The following is a 16,359-nucleotide window of genomic DNA, read 5'->3' as shown; positions in this document are numbered from 1 at the left end:
ATGCTGCATCAGCAGCAGTTCGAAAAGAGACGGTGGCTGACTTCACATTTATTGGAGGAGGCATGTGCTAGTCTTCACCCTTCTGGTGTTGCGCATTACTAGTGATTTAGGGAGTCTTAATGAGTGGGTTGAGTAATTGGCCTTGTAAATTGGGGAGAAAATGGGATAAAAATAAAATAATAATAATAATAATAATAATAATAATAATAATAAAACATCCCATACATCTTGCGCCCACTATCTGGCCTCACTCAGACTTTGAATTCTAATTCATGATACTTCACAAAGTCTTGCTACGAGCACATTGGCCAGTGTTCAGCCTCACTCACAAGATAGCACCTCGTAACTTATACCCGTGTGTGTGTACCCTTCATAATGAAGTTACATACTGCACATACTGCTATTTCATGACTTTTGCCATGTCAAAACGTATTTAATCATTTTTATACAATAAGCAACAAAATAGTATATAAAGTATATACTATAGAATTTAATGAATATTTAAATATAATTAAGTTAACATATATTATATTATATTATATTATATATAACTAATATAAACTCAAAATCAAACTATGTAAAGTTGTGTATTAATTGTTGTGTGATCTGTTATAAAAGAAGCTAATTTAAAATAGCACACAAATACAGTGGTCTTGGCTGTTCAGCTACATTTGTTTTTGCCATAGCAATGCTGGAAACCTACAATGCAATTTGCAGAGAGATGAAGACTGCACTCAGAAAGGTATGAGCAGTTCTGCTATAAAGCAGATAGAGAGGGTAATGGAGAGTGCGGCTGCAGCGTAAGACAAATTCATAATACAAGTTACCATTCAAACAGTCTTGTTTTTTTGTTGAAGTGACGATACGCTTATATGAGTTTACCCTTCAAATGTATCTGAGGCCCCAGTGCACGGTGGGTGATAAGCAGGGGGGTAAAACAGATGCTAAGGGTTGGAATGCCTTTGGCAGCCTGAAACAATTTCAGTATGAGGAGAATGAAGAAAGGACTGGGGCGCCTCTGTAAAGACCAGAGCACGTCCGAACCGGGCTCTGCTGGGTTCGCTGTTTAGATTTAGTGGTTAAATATATTGTGGGATAAAGTAATTTAATAATGTACACCATACCCACCCAGCTACAGCCATGTCATTAAACACATGTTAAATGAAGTCCATGCTATTTAATGAAGCAACATTTATGTAAGGACCTATTTTCTACATATACACAGACATACCAAAAGTCACTGGATAGCAGGATTTTAATTGTTCATAAGATTTATCCTGAGTGGGAAGCTTGGGAGTGCTCACGCCTGTATTAGTTATGAGGAGTTATCTTGTAAGTGAGGCTGAACAGCGGTCACGTTAATTAACAGTGTTCCAGTGGGGCCCAATAGTGGGTGCCAGATAGATCCCAGCTGGTATTTCAACATTGAATCAGCGTTGATGTTATGGTTGAATCAACACTGGATTTGGCGTTGATTTTGAAAAGTGAATTAACCTCATATTTTCAACCTTTAATAAACCATAGCTCACATTCTTGATGCTTAAAATTGTATGGAAGAGGAAAGAAAACTGTATGGCATTATGACAAATTAACAATTTTATTTTTAATCTCTCTCTCTCTGAATATACATCTCTGACTAGTAGGAACTGTACAACTACAGACAAAAAGCTTTAATTACTATTAGTATCTAAAACTAGAAAATCCTATGGTTAACAGAGTGTTAACAATAAACTCACATCACTGTAGTAAAGTTACAGAGTATAAAGAAAGTTTCCCACAACTACCAATCTGATTCAACATTTGATCTCAGGAAAACAAATAAAAAATCAACACACCCCCAGGTATGGTAAAGAATTGGTGCCAAATTAAAAAGCGATTACTGCAATTGGAAGTAAAACCACTTTTTAATCCCTTTATGCAACTGTTTTTTTTATTGTATGGTGATGAAATGTGAAAAGCCAATTCTAAAGGCAGAAGGTTGAAGACATTAAAATTTCAATGTTTGCACAAATATTTAACATTAAATGTTGTTTCAACATCAGACATTACTTTAACCATATTTTAACCACCTTTCAATGTGGAAGGTTGGTTGTGTTTTCGAAGTTGTGCAGACATTTAACATTCTTCAAGAAGAAGGCATTATCACCCATAGTGGACAGTGCAGTTGGTGGGATTGATCGTGACCGGAAGCATCTAGCTAGATTTGTCCATGCAAACAGACAAGCGACTCCACAGAAATCACATCCACATTCAAAGCATTAATCCCCTTCACACATATCCCACACATATGGGTCAGTACAGGATTGCACAGCTTTTATAGGACTTAACTTTGTTTTACAGTGAAAAACTCTGTTGTTTGAGAGAATAAAAGTCTAAAACACAGATAAATAATTTCACCCCTCTCTTTTTTGAAAATAACACTCTTGGGAGTGAGGAGGTGTGTTTAAGATTCAGCCAGAAACATGCATGTGTTGTTCTGTCTGCAGCTGCTTTCCAAAGCCTAGACTGCAGCTTAGGTAGAGCGGGTCCTTGATAGGACTGTCCAATGAAGACTTCTATTAAGTAGCCTATTGGTCACAAACATGGAACAGTCTAATACAGCTACATGGTGCTACATGTGTGATTTTTAAATTTTGGTAACACTTTACTTGGATGGTCCACTTGATGGCCTTGTTGGCACTCAACTAATATTCAACTACATGTCTATTAAATGTAACTGAACTGAAAGGTGAAAGTAAATGATTCTCTATTGAGTATAACCCTACATTCAACTCTAATCCAAACGCTTATCTTAATATTTTAGGATTGGGTTTAGGGTTAGATTTTAAGATTAGGTTAAGGTTAGGGTTAGGGTGAGGTGTAGGGTTAGACTTTAAGATTAGGTTAAGGTTAGGGTGAGGTGTAGGGTTTGGTTTTAAGATTAGGTTAAGGTTAGGGTTAGGTGTAGGGTTAGATTTTAGAGTTGATTAAGGGTTAAGGTTAGGGTTAGGTGTAGGGTTAGATTTTAGGGTTGATTAAGGGTTAAGGTTAGGGTTAGGTATAGGTTTAGGTTCTTATTTTGAATAATTTACATTCAACATAGGATTAACTTACATTTAATGGACATTCAATTCAGTGTTAGTTGAATGTCAGTTGAGCATCAACAGGGCCATAAAGTGGACCATCCAAGTAAAGTGTTACCTTAATTTTTTATTATTTAAAACAAAACTGTGCTCCAGAGGCTTTGTTTTCTGCCATTTTATTATAATTTTATTTTTTTAATTATTTATTTATAATGAATAGAGTCTTGATAAGTGAATGTTATGTACAAAATATATTTTTCAATGCGTTCAACAGTTATATTTATGTGAAATAGAAGCTAACTTTTTTTTTTGCAGTAGCACATTCTTAAAGTGGATTCTGTCATATCACTAAGAATACTGTTAGCATTAAAATATGTTTTAGGGCCATTTTAGGGACATTTTGCCCACCCCTAGTGGATAATATGCCAAAACGCAGACAAAAATAAATAAATAAATAAATACATATTGAGATTATTGAGAACAGGGCCTAAAAATCTGAATCTAAAACATTTAAAACATGCTCTGAGTGGACTGAGGTGCTGTCACTATGATCTGAGGATCGCTGGTTTGTATCCTGGATCATGCTGCTTGCCATCAGCAGCCAGAGTCAGAGAGAGCATAACTGGCACTTCTCTCTCTTGTTGAGTGGGTAGCGCTCTCTCCCCACTTTACTCCTAGTGTGATGTTGGTCAGCACATGAGCCTCTTAGCTCTATGTATTGGAGTTTGGTTTCTGTGCTTTCCTCTGAGTGCACTGGCTACCTGGTGATGACAGATTAGCAGCAGTTTAAATAGAGACATAGTCTGACATCTTATATACACTGTCTGGACAAAAGAAAAGGTCACACACTCAAATCTGACCGCTGCACAAAGCCTTCTCCAGCACATCCCAAAGAATCTCAATGAGGTTAAGGTCTGAACAATCTATGTGTGAAAATGATGTTCTCATGCTCCCTGAACCACTCTTTCACAATTCTAGCCCCATGAATGCTGTCATCTTGGAATATGTTCGTGCCATCAGGGAAGAAATATAAAATCCATTGGTGGAATAACCTGGTCTATATTCAGTATATTCAGGTAGTCGCCTGACCTCATTCTTTCAGCACATACTGTTGCTGAACCTAGACCTGACCAATTGCAGCAACTCAAGGCAACATCATTTAAATCTAGGTGGAGACTTTTTTTTTGTTTTGTCCTTATGAGTTCTAATGAGTGGGTGATAGGTAAATGGCCTCCAAAATCAAAAGGAAGGAGAAAATAAGAAACAAAAAATAGACACGAAAGATTAAAAAACATAAAACAAATGCTGAAAACTTTTGTAAATGTTGGAAAAGACATGAATCAGAGGCTGGTGTATAAAAATAAACGTGTTCCGACCGGTCCGAGCCCTGTTATTACCTAGACTAGGGCGATTGTGATGATGTTAGCTTGAGCAATATTTGGAATTACACTGTTGGGTCTTTATATGTTGGTTGGTAAAGAGAGGAGAGGAGATAGCCACCACCATTCGCCTGTGTGGCTTGGTGCCTTTGAAATAACGACCCTTTTCTCTGCTTCACTCAGTCACCCACACACACACACACACACACACACACACACACACACACACACACACACACACACATACTGACTGAATCTCTCTCTCCCCCACCTTCTCGCCTTCTCTCTCTCCCCCTCCCTCCCTCCCTCCCTCCCTCTCTCTCTCTCTCTCTCTCTCTCTCTCACCCCTCCCTCTCCTCCCGCTCGACTTCTATAATTCAAATCCTGTCAGCCCTGTTCCAGACTGCTGGCGCCAGCCTCTCTCTCCAGGAAAAAAAAGAGAGGAGAAAAAAAGCAAAAGGAAGAAAAAAAGCTCTTTGAGGGACAAAGCCGACGGAGCCACACACATACGCACGCGCGCACGCACACACACACACACACACACGCACGCACGCGCGCACACACGCACGCACACCCAGGGCCGGGGAAACAGAATGAAGTTTTTTAAAGAGGCAGCTGTGGGTGGACTTTTCAGGACCCAATATTTTCCCTATTTTTTCTCACTGCTTTCCCCCTCTTTTCTCTTTTGTTTTACCCCCCCCCCCCCTCTCTCTCTTTCTTTAATCTTTCCAGTCAATGCCGTAAAAAATCCCCAGTGATATTTCCCTGGCCAGTTTTATTGACCATTTAAAATGACTTACAACGTTGACAAGGTAGGCAAATGTTTCAAACTCGAGTGAATGTTCCCATTTCCCTACACTTTTCACTCTAATCTCCGTTAATTGTAGCCTACGCTAGCTCTGGATAGAAAGAGCGAGTGAGAGAGAGAAAGAAAAAAGAGAGAGAGGCTTCAAAAGTCTGCCACAATCTACAAGCTCCATTGTAACTTCAAAATGTTAAAGTTAAAAAGTTAAAATTAGGCCCCCAAACCAAATCCAGCCATCAATTGAAATCATAGTGATTCAACTCTGCTATCCTCCCTCATCAAACATCTCCTTTGGGAAAGATAAGTTTGTCCATTTTTTTTTCTGGGCAACAGCCATTTTCCACACATATAATACATCATATAATGTTGATTATACCACAGTTAGTTACAACAATGCAGTGTGATTGGCTGAGAGGCATTCTATGAGTGCCATTATCAGCTGGTAATAAACTCCATGTATTTCTCCACCACACAAAGGTAACCTAGCAACAATGCAGCGCTCACAAACCGAACAGGGCAGCAACAAACAGAGCAGCAATGGAACTATCTGAATTCGCAGAGTGTTTATAACTAAACATCATATTTCTCCTTCTTTTTAACTCATTTTTTTTTAAATAAACAGCGATAATGAAACAGTAGTGATAGTGATATAATCGCAATAATACACTCAAGGTTTGTGCTATAATGTGTAATATTATAGCACTCCCTCTCGTGTATTATTGCTTAAATAAACACGTTTGGTGTCTAAGTTGGCCGGGAATATCAAAATTCAAATATTTAAAATATTATCGCAGTATATGGAATTACCAGGCGGAGGGAGTAGCGTAATTCTGAATTATTTTATAGACCTCAGAAGTCAGATGTCTATATGACTTGAAAAGAAGTTGAAGTGTTCTTTATGCTCCACGCTTAAGTGGAAGTACTAAAGAATTAATTAATTTTTACTTAAGGATAGCAAGTAGTTTATTCTAAAATGTACTACTCAGTTACTGAAAGTAAAAGTACAAGTATTGTGTTATTTAATTTTACAATTTGTTTTTACAGAAAGCACTCAAATTTAATAATTGTTATTAAAAATATGTAGTGAAGTAAAAGGGGAAGTTGGAGATTTTTTTTTTTAAATAAACACATTTTCACTGTGGTTGGGTCCTATTCACTTTTTTCATACCAAACTATTATCATCTGTGCGATATTACCGGGGGAAGGAGTAACATAATTCTTTACTACATTTACCCTAGTTAAATGTTGTATTTGTTAGTGAAACCAAATGATAACATTGCATTATACAGCATTTTATGCATCCAAACACCAAAAAAATCATGCCCACAGATAGAAAAGTTGGATAGTACTGTGTGTGCAACTGATTTAATAGACATAAATAGATATAAGTGATAATAAGCTGTATAATAATCCAGCTGTTACTGCAGTTGATGTGCGGAGCGGCTATCTTGGATTCTGTGAGTTTGTGAGGCTCTCCCGGTACTGTGAGTAGGAAGTCCGGCTTGTGGGGGCGTTCCATTTGAAATTTCCTGCCTGGAAGTTGGAAATTCTGACATCCGAGTTCAGATGGAAGGCGGCAATAATGAGTAGGCCAGTCATGTGATGCAAAACAGACAAAAATTACACAGACTAAGTAGTGTCTACTAGACTTACGTTTACAACTCTGCTCTGACTTCTCAAGAAGCTTCTCATTTGGGACATTTGCACACTCTTGTGTAATGGTGAATAGACACATTTGCACACTAACCTATTTTATGATTGTAAGGGTAGAATTGTGTGTAGCGATGTTCACAAGTTTCACGAGTTTGGGTTTAGTCTCTGGGGTTCTGTTAACACCCGCCATTAATGTGTCTCAGGTGATCCAATCAAAATCAGCCAGTGCTAAATGCAAAATGTGGGACAAGGCCTTTTAGAAACAGTGGTTATGTTTACAGTAGATAAACATCAAATCTGATCATTCTTTTCCTTAAAGAAGAGATGTGTTAAGTTTGGGGCAGTGTGGAAGGCAAAAACAGACTAAATTTAATATTTTCAGTTCAGATTTCGACCACTTTCACATGTGGTATTGAAATCTGATTGGAATTCACATCACTTTTAAGTTAAGACATTCGCTGAGTAGAAGGGAAATGGACAACAGCAGTGAGGATGGTCTTCAGTGGTGGGATAGTGAGGTAAATTAGAAGGAAGATATCGTAACTGCTCCATGTTCAAAGAATAGATAAATAAATAAATTCTAGATAAATGGCCACACTTACGATGTGTCATACGATAAAGGGACTTCAGTGTAAAAGTAAAATAAAAAGTGAAAAAATTAAGCTTAGAGACACCAAGAAAATGGGTGTGTCCGGATGAATAAAATTACCTTTTTACATCTAGCTTACACACATTCTTAATGACATTCCTTGATAGTGTATGTGATGCTGTCAAAGATGAAACTGAAACTTCACATGAAGCATTTTTTTTTTTTTTGCACAGGAGCGTGAACTGTTCAGATGAATGTCGGAAGTATGGAAATATGGAAATATGGCCACTTTTGTATGAATGTAGCCATTGTTATCAGATGACTGAATAGGTTTCTCTGAATAGGTAAATATCCACAAAATATTACAGCACCACCTGCAGTATTGGAGGGCTCCTATGCCACAGTCAAAATAAACCACAGAGAGTAATCACGCTCATATGCTTATACATTAGGAATGAACTTTAATTAACCCTTGTGAGTTCTGATTTGCTGACAGTCTTGACAGTCCTTTTAGGCACCAAGATAAACTTTCATTTGCAAAATGATGAACTTTGAAAGTGTGAACTAAACAAGATCAAGCCCTAAGTCTCCCTTAATCAAATTCCATTCTCAGTACAAAGAAACTAGTTTAATAGCTAAAATTACTGTAGCATCAACTTAACTACAAGTTTTCTTCAAAACTACACTGCTCATATTCCTGATTACTGCCCCACCCTGTTGAAAAAATTGTATGATAGCAGTCAGGCACAACAGTGGCCTAAGAATGGTTGTTTCTCCACCACACTGTCCAAGTCTTTCAGTTCACATTGTCCTTATTCTTAAATGCAAAAAATCAAATGTACCAACTTCTCTGCTCTCTCCTAATACAGTCGATCAGCTCAAACATGTGTCCCAAGTATGTTTTTTTTAGTTCTGTGCTGAAGCTGAGAGGCTAATGAAGCGTGTAGCCGCTCATTAGCATTGTGCAAACTGCATTAGTGATGGGGTTGATGGACTTCAACACCAGCACGTGTGGGAGTCTGCGTCAACTCTCGGCCAACAATTTAGAGGTGAAATGCCTCAGAATCAGTTCTTTTTTCAGCAGCAATTGGCTTCTGGATCATTTTGATGGACATGTGTAACACAGAAAACCAATTTTAAGCAATACTGAACAAGCCTACTGATTTTATTTATTTTTGGTTAAATAAAAAATAATCATGTTTCAACTGTACATCTATAGCAGCTCAAAAATCAGGCTTAGCCACTGTAACACTACATTTAGGATGATTTATTCTGCACTACTTTTTTTTTATCAATGGTTCTTTCCCATTCTTGGTTGAACTTAAGGAGGCGATGAGTAGACTCCAGCGAGAGAAGTGAGGAGCTGGACCCAGAGTCGTGCATCACTAAACTGCATGCATAAATCATCAGACGCTCGCCTCAAACTCCACCAATTTTTCCGGATTTCTGTATAATAATAAATTGCTGAGATGCTTTGGTGTAAAAAGTCTTATTAAAGGTGTTATAAAACAGTGCCTCAGACTTTAGGCAGAACCTTAGGAACCTTATCATTAAACACTTTATACACAGGGTTCCTATAACCACTGCTGTGTTACTGTGACTTGATACTGTAGAATGAAGAATTTGAGACCAAACCAAATATAGGACTTTTCTAAGACAACAATAAAATATAAAACATAGCGTTTTACTACACAAAAAGGGGGGGGGGTGAATTGAAGGAGTGCAGTACCTGGTCTTTTATTCACTAATGTAAATATGTATGTATATGAGATAAAAAATGTGTTGCTAATAGTTAATGTTAAACAGTTCATGTTACTGCTGGCGTGCAAAGATACTGGTCTACAATACCATATGTGCATTGTATGATAGAAACAGCCATAGCAGTCTATTTGAAATCTAAAATATTGTATGTACGTTTAGATAACACTGTCATACAGTCTCTCAAACACATACATATAGGAAATATAGCAAGTGTATTTAGAAATTATTTGAAAACTTATAGCAGTTTGATGAGCGTGTGATAATACAGTGCTTACAGGACTACTAGAGTCCATTATCTGTCGGCTACATTAGCCTTGTAGCTTCTATGTTTTGGGCTGGACTCTTGAATTTTTTAGATTGGTCTCAACCCATTAATGTAAGAAACATGGACAGTGTTTTTTCCATTTAACTAAAGCTAACATTGGCTCCCCCAAAACCCCTGTCCAAAAAAAAAACCACCAGATAGATAGATAGACACAGTAACTCACCTCAACATGCCTTTTGCAATCATTTAGTACTATTACAAAAGGTACAGCGGGCAAGACTTTCAGTGTACTTTTTCCCCAGATATGGATATACTTTAGAGAAGTCAGAGGTGAAATGAGTTTTGATGGGAGCCATGATGCTCCTGAACGCATCCTGTCCAGGAGGGAAAAAAGACACTGCACACCCACACTAAAAACTGATTGGCTGACTCACAGACACTTTGCAGAGAACTTTTGCCAACCAGAACCCTCTCTGTTTTGCAGGCGCTTCATGAATATGCACACAAGAGGAGCGTCTGTGTCGCCTATGTGCGCGTGCTAGATTCCCAGAGATTTTTCTGATCTGTGGGCATCAGGGAACCATTATTGATATGCCTAATTTTTGGTTAAAGTCTGCATGGTAGAGACTAGAGGTGGAGCCAGGCTTACCTTGTCCTTTTACCAGAACAAGCCTCTCAGACTGCCTTCATTGAGTTTACAGGGCATAAATAACCAGAAGCAATGCATATTGTTCCACTAGATATCCAGCTTACACAGTTAGAGTAATGCTTTTTTTCAACAGTAAAAAAAGGTAATGTAAGTTCCACTACAACTACTTTGTATTACCAATACAAAAAAGGCATGATACAGATTCTGCAGATAATCTCTCCCAGCCAAAGCTGTCATTCCTAAATTTAAGCCCACCTTCTTACGATATATCAGAATAAAATTGTAAGAAATTACTTCTAGGGGGAAACTACACATCAGAATGCAACCAGCCAGCAGAGACACTATGCCTGTGGTGGCTTGAATTTTGAGAGACGTTGCACTGTCAGTGTTTTCTAAAGTCATTGGTCTATGCCAAAGGTGCAGTTGTAGAAGGTGCTTTGGACTGTAACCGGATTAAACTGAACCGTTTTTCAGATACTTCGGACCAATTAGTTAAATCAGGCTATAGTCAATCGTTAAACAATAGTCTTTTTGTTTCAGAAATTAAATATGGCGGATTTCATGATGTTGGCCATGTTCTGGACATGTTCCCTCTCCAAATACTTGCTCCAGTATTCAGATATGTCATTTTCCCTTTCCTTTAGTTTCCCTTTTGTTTTTGAACTGAAAGGGTGTCCTGTGACTTTTGTCTCGCCTTGATTATCATGAAAAGATCTTGTGTGCTCACTAAATTTGAATGTGAAACCAAAGCTAAAAGAGTCAGATTTGTACAATGTGACAAAAACATCTTTATTTGGAGTTTCATATGTGGAAATTTCATAAACGTGATGTTTGATTGTTTTGATGTACATCTGGGGTCAATGGTAATTGGGTAAATCTGAATTTTGATTAAACCATTGAAATAAAAGGCTACATAGAATAAGCAGCATTTACTCACGGAAGAAATTGGATGTCAAAAACTAGACAGACTCACTCACTCTTTCTTTCTCTCTCTTTCTCTTTAAATCACTCTCTATCTTCCTCCTCCACCCAGCCTCCACGCTGAACCCACCTGCCGTATCCACAGCTACGGGACGGGATGACCCCTGCGTGTCCCTCTCCCTCTTCCGTACACACGGAACTCTCCAGAGACGGAGAGGACGAATCCTCTCTCCTCCCTCTCTCTCTCTCTCTCTCTCTCATTCCCTCTCTACCTCTACCTCGGCCTGCAGGAGTGTGAGGCTGCCACGCGCGTCGGCTGCAACGGTAATTGGAACATAATGGAACATTTTCGGCGGCTGAGCTGAACCCTTTGCCCTCATCACCTCCTGAACCACTCACAAAATAGGCCCACGCTCCATTGCAAAAGAGGAGCAGTCTCACATACACACACACACACACACATCTTGAGCCTCTGATTGACCATCTTGGCAGGCTTTGTTCAAATACACACAGTCCACCTCTTATAGCCTTAATACACCAAGACACACATACACACCTGCTCATCTTTTTGTGATTTATCTTCTGCACTGCAAAACTTACACACTAAAAACACAAGCATGCACTGTTGCTTTATGTCTATGTTCTTTGCTCATATTTTGTTTCAAATAGTGATACTTTTATTATGCTACCTAAATGTTTTATGCAGTTTTAAACATTAAAGTATTTAAATGTTTTGTCATAACAGATTGACCTTGCTTTTAAAAAGATCTTGGTGGGTTTGCAATGGATGAAAACAAGTTTTAAAACAAAAGTAGTGATTTAAGATGTAACCATTTTTATAATTTCAAATAATTTCACCAACATTAAATTCATCAACATTAAAGCAGCATTATGTAGTATTTTCATTTTGAAATACCTTAAAAAGCCTAAAAAAAACATGTTGATGTTCCCTTGCTTAGTAAAAGGGGGAAGGAGTAGCAGCTGTATTGTTATGGACAATTCATACTTCTGTCTCAAACCTATGCCGTAGCCGAAGCAAACACTGTGCGTAGCCTTAAAATCTATGCCGCTGCCAGACACGCACCTCCCCAGTAATGCAACTACACGTTCAGCTACGTGGACAGCAGCAGCTGTGATTGGTCCACTCAGCCTCGCGTCCTGCCCACACATTCCTGCCTTTAAGATTTAAACTGAGAAGCAATGCCTAACTGCATAGGGCACTCAAGCAGGCTACGCCATGGGTTCTTGTTGAACCCAACCAAGAATGTTAAACCAACCTTTACTCTTTTAAAGCAGACAGGACTGTTATAATAGAACTATATTAAAAAGAAAAACGGTATAATAAAGAACTGCATATGTATTAGCCATGTTTGGGTAAAATTTTGTAATATTACTATACAGCCTTAGCCCACGTTTTTCACTTTCACTGACTTTCAGTGTCTTTCAGCTTGTCCAGAAATGCATGTTCTTTAGTGCTGACTCAAAGTGCAAATTGCACTTCCTGATTAAATGGGGAATCCAGGAACAGGAATTACAAATTTCAGTATAATGCTGGTTCATGTTTCTAGTACTAGTACAAGTTCTACTGAGCTATGTTAATAATTGAACCTAGGAAAGTTGTAAACAAAAAAAAAAACAACAAAAAAAAAAACGAATCCAAATTAAAAACAGCTATAAAAAAAAAACATGTAGTGTATAGCCTTCTTGCCAACTCCTGGAGGCCTAACCAATAGGAGAGCTCACTTGGTCTGTATCTAACTAAATTTAAAACAAATAGAATATCTATTTTAAATTATCCTTTTTGCTGAATAAGAATGAACTTCATATTACAAACAATTATTTGTATGTTCTAAGGAATAATTGACTATAAGAAGGCCCCATAAATGTTCCTTACAATGGAAATTAAACTTATTTTTAAGTACAGTGAATACAGTGTGTAAACATCTATCCACTCTTTACCGTGAGTTTCCTGGGCAGAGTTTAATCCTAGCAAAAGACCATATTTTCTTTCAGTAAAAAGTTTTTGAAAGTTTTTCTTTCAAAATGCTGTTTAGTCCAAGACTAGGCTTAATCTCTGTCTGGGGAAACCTCCCAGTAAAGTCCTACAAAACTTTATCTAATCTTAATTCATGTAGATTTTTAGAAATGTAATAAAAGCGTACTTCAGATTAGTCTATTTATTTAAAATACGTTGTATTGTATTGCACTTTTTAAAAAATATGATCAAATTTTACTGTCAAACATTTGTTGAAAGAATAATATTAATGTATTTTTAATATATTTTAAGTAAGTACATAAATCTGTTAGTATATTTACAGCATACTTAGACATTTCTCAATATGTTTAAAGTACAATTAAGTATTTTTTTTTTCACCAGGGAGCTTCTACTATTAACCTATCAAACACCATCTCTTATCCAGCCCCTTCCCTTCCCCCCCAACTGTCAATCATCTTCAACCTGTCGCTCGGTTTGAGATGCCCCACCCTCTCTTCTGATTCCAGACACCCCTCCCATAAATGTCCCATGGCAGACGACTCTGGGGCAAATCTGGCAACCCAAATTGAATAGGCCCTGGCCATTGTCCTTCACTGTAGGCTCAGTATTGCTAAATTGGCTTTTTGCAAGAGCAGCCCCCCACCTGAGCCTTTGCCCGCCTGCCTCCCTAAAGGACGGATGCTCAGACCGGTCACTCCACCACTCAGTCAATCAGCCGAGCCACCAGGGACATCAGCCCCGCTCTCACACAGATGCACTGTATACAGAAGGCCTTCGTTCACCATGCTCTGGCCCACACACTGAAGCACTGCAGCACTACAACACTTATTATATATCATTTAACTATTTATCTACTACATATGAACTGAAGAACCTTCTGGTTAAAGGTTAAGGCTGACTGTGCTACCAGAGAAAGCAGAGCAACGCTAACTGCATTCTGTGTAGCATACATTATAACTAGATAACTTATAGCACATGAACAGTTTTCATATAATATGTGCGTACAATAGTTTTGTAGCAGATCCAGAACAGTTCAGAGACGCATCAAAATCTATATAATGTGTCTTTGTGTTAACAGCACAGTTGTACAAACATAATTTTGTACAAACACTGTGTAACAATACGTTTCCCAAGACTTACTCGGAATGAACACATCATTGCAAATATAAGATGTGTTTATAATTTTAATATTCAGTTTAAAGTACTCTGTGCATTTTTTATCACAGTTTTTTTTCATGTGGGGGCAGGTTTGAGGGTTTAATTTAAGTTTAAGTGGTTTAATAACACAAATGTTAAAAAAAGATTGTTAAAGTATATCTTAAGATATCTTAAAAAAATTAAAGACGTTTTAAGGCGTTTTGAAGACATTTCAATAGTTTATTTAGCTATACTTTTATTTAAAAAAAAATCAGTTTAATCTAGCTATCCAAACATTTTCTAGGATTTCCTGACCACCCTGTATTATTGGTATAGCCCTGCCCCTTTAAGAAAGTGTTCTTTGACATCAGTGACATCACAACCTAAATAATACTTTTTTAAGGGACTAAAGACACTTGCTTGCATGTTTTTCTTAATATTTCTCATAGTGTCTGCATACTTAGTCTAAAGAGGTAAAGCTTAAACTGCTTATCCTGTCACGAAAAAAAATGGTTTTATGGTGTTGTTGATACTGGAGAGCAGCACATCACCACCAAACAAGGACAACAACACTATCCAGAAAGACTAATTACTCTGTTTGTGTTACAATGTTACAAAACAAGGACTGCTCCATATCATATTGTATGCAATAATATTGTCAAAAAAATTAAAGAAAATGCACACTAATATATAATAGATTTTTGTTGTTACTTGTTACTAGTTTTTATTATTTTATTGTTATATTTTCTATTTTGTAACACTATTATTATATGATACAATATCAGGGTCTTGGTTAGTTACTGTTTACAAAATAGACAAACATTTATAGATTTTCTCTTCTAACCGACTGTATGAAACAATTTATTTAGTATAAAACTTTAACATTTAACATTTAGTTTGTTGCAGTAGTATATTCTTGAAATGAATTTTAAAATTTGTTTTTCATTTTGCCAAGAATATCATTATTGCAAAAATACCCTGAAATATTGTGATATTATTTTAGGGCCATATTGCCCACCTCTAATTTTAACTATGCTGTGCAAAATAAAACCGAGCTTATGTTTTTTTTTTTTCATTAAAGGAAAATGTTTTATTCTGAGGCAAAATAACAGTGTTTTATATAATCATCTTATCTCTTATATCTGATCATCTTTTACCTCAACTAAGGTCACATAATGCAGTATTTTAGTGGTGTTTTACTAAATCTAGTTTTCTTTCAATGGAGGTCAAAGAAAAAAGAGTTTATTCAAAATACACCAAACTATTTAAAATTATGTCAAAGAATAAAGAAATAACAAAATGGAGATACTAATTTTTGTGTCCAACAACAGCGTTTTGTTTCGATGTTTTTGGGTAAGGTATGCTAACTGTTAGCCTGCTTGAATCTTGGCTGGCTCCACTTATTATCATTACTGCAGCCTATTCTGCACATTTGACATTTACAGCGAATTATAAACCGTACAGTACGTACCTCCAGCACCACCCCCGCCCCTTCACCCGCCTCCATCCCACCCCACACACACACTCACACACACACACCTTCCAAATAAGTCACAGGCCTCTTTGTCGGCCGCTGAGTTTTAGAAACAGCTGTGCAGTCATAACAGTGTATGTGTGCCCAGACTCCAGTCCGGACCCTCTCACACGTCTTTTGGTGCTTCAAAGGCAATCTGATACATCACACACACACACACACACACACACACACACACACACACACACACACACACACACAGCACATGTGAGCACTTTCCATACATGTGCACATACTTAGTACACCCGCAGACTCACACACTTCTACACACGTATATACACACACATATATACACACATCAAAAGTGTGTGAGTTAGGTTACAAAAAGTTGAAATTTTTGGGATACTACTCTACCCTGTCCTTTAGTCTGTGATCTTAAAACATTTATTCTGAAACATTTGACCCCGTTTACACCTGGTCACATTATGTTGGTAATATCTGGATTAACTCCTGATTAGATTTTAGCTACATGCATTTACACATGGTGGTCTGATGCACCTCTAGTTAGTCATCGGATTGCTTTGTGGAATAAAATATGCAAATTCACTTATTCTGCTAAATATGCTATTTCAACTTCTTCTGTAGTATAATTCTGTGGTACCATTTTT

The sequence above is a fragment of the Astyanax mexicanus genome, chromosome 1, assembly GCF_023375975.1.
Source record: "Astyanax mexicanus isolate ESR-SI-001 chromosome 1, AstMex3_surface, whole genome shotgun sequence".
NCBI classification, from domain to species: Eukaryota; Metazoa; Chordata; class Actinopteri; order Characiformes; family Acestrorhamphidae; genus Astyanax; species Astyanax mexicanus.
The sequence above is the reverse complement of the archived record's forward strand: the minus strand, read 5'-3'. Positions refer to the sequence as shown.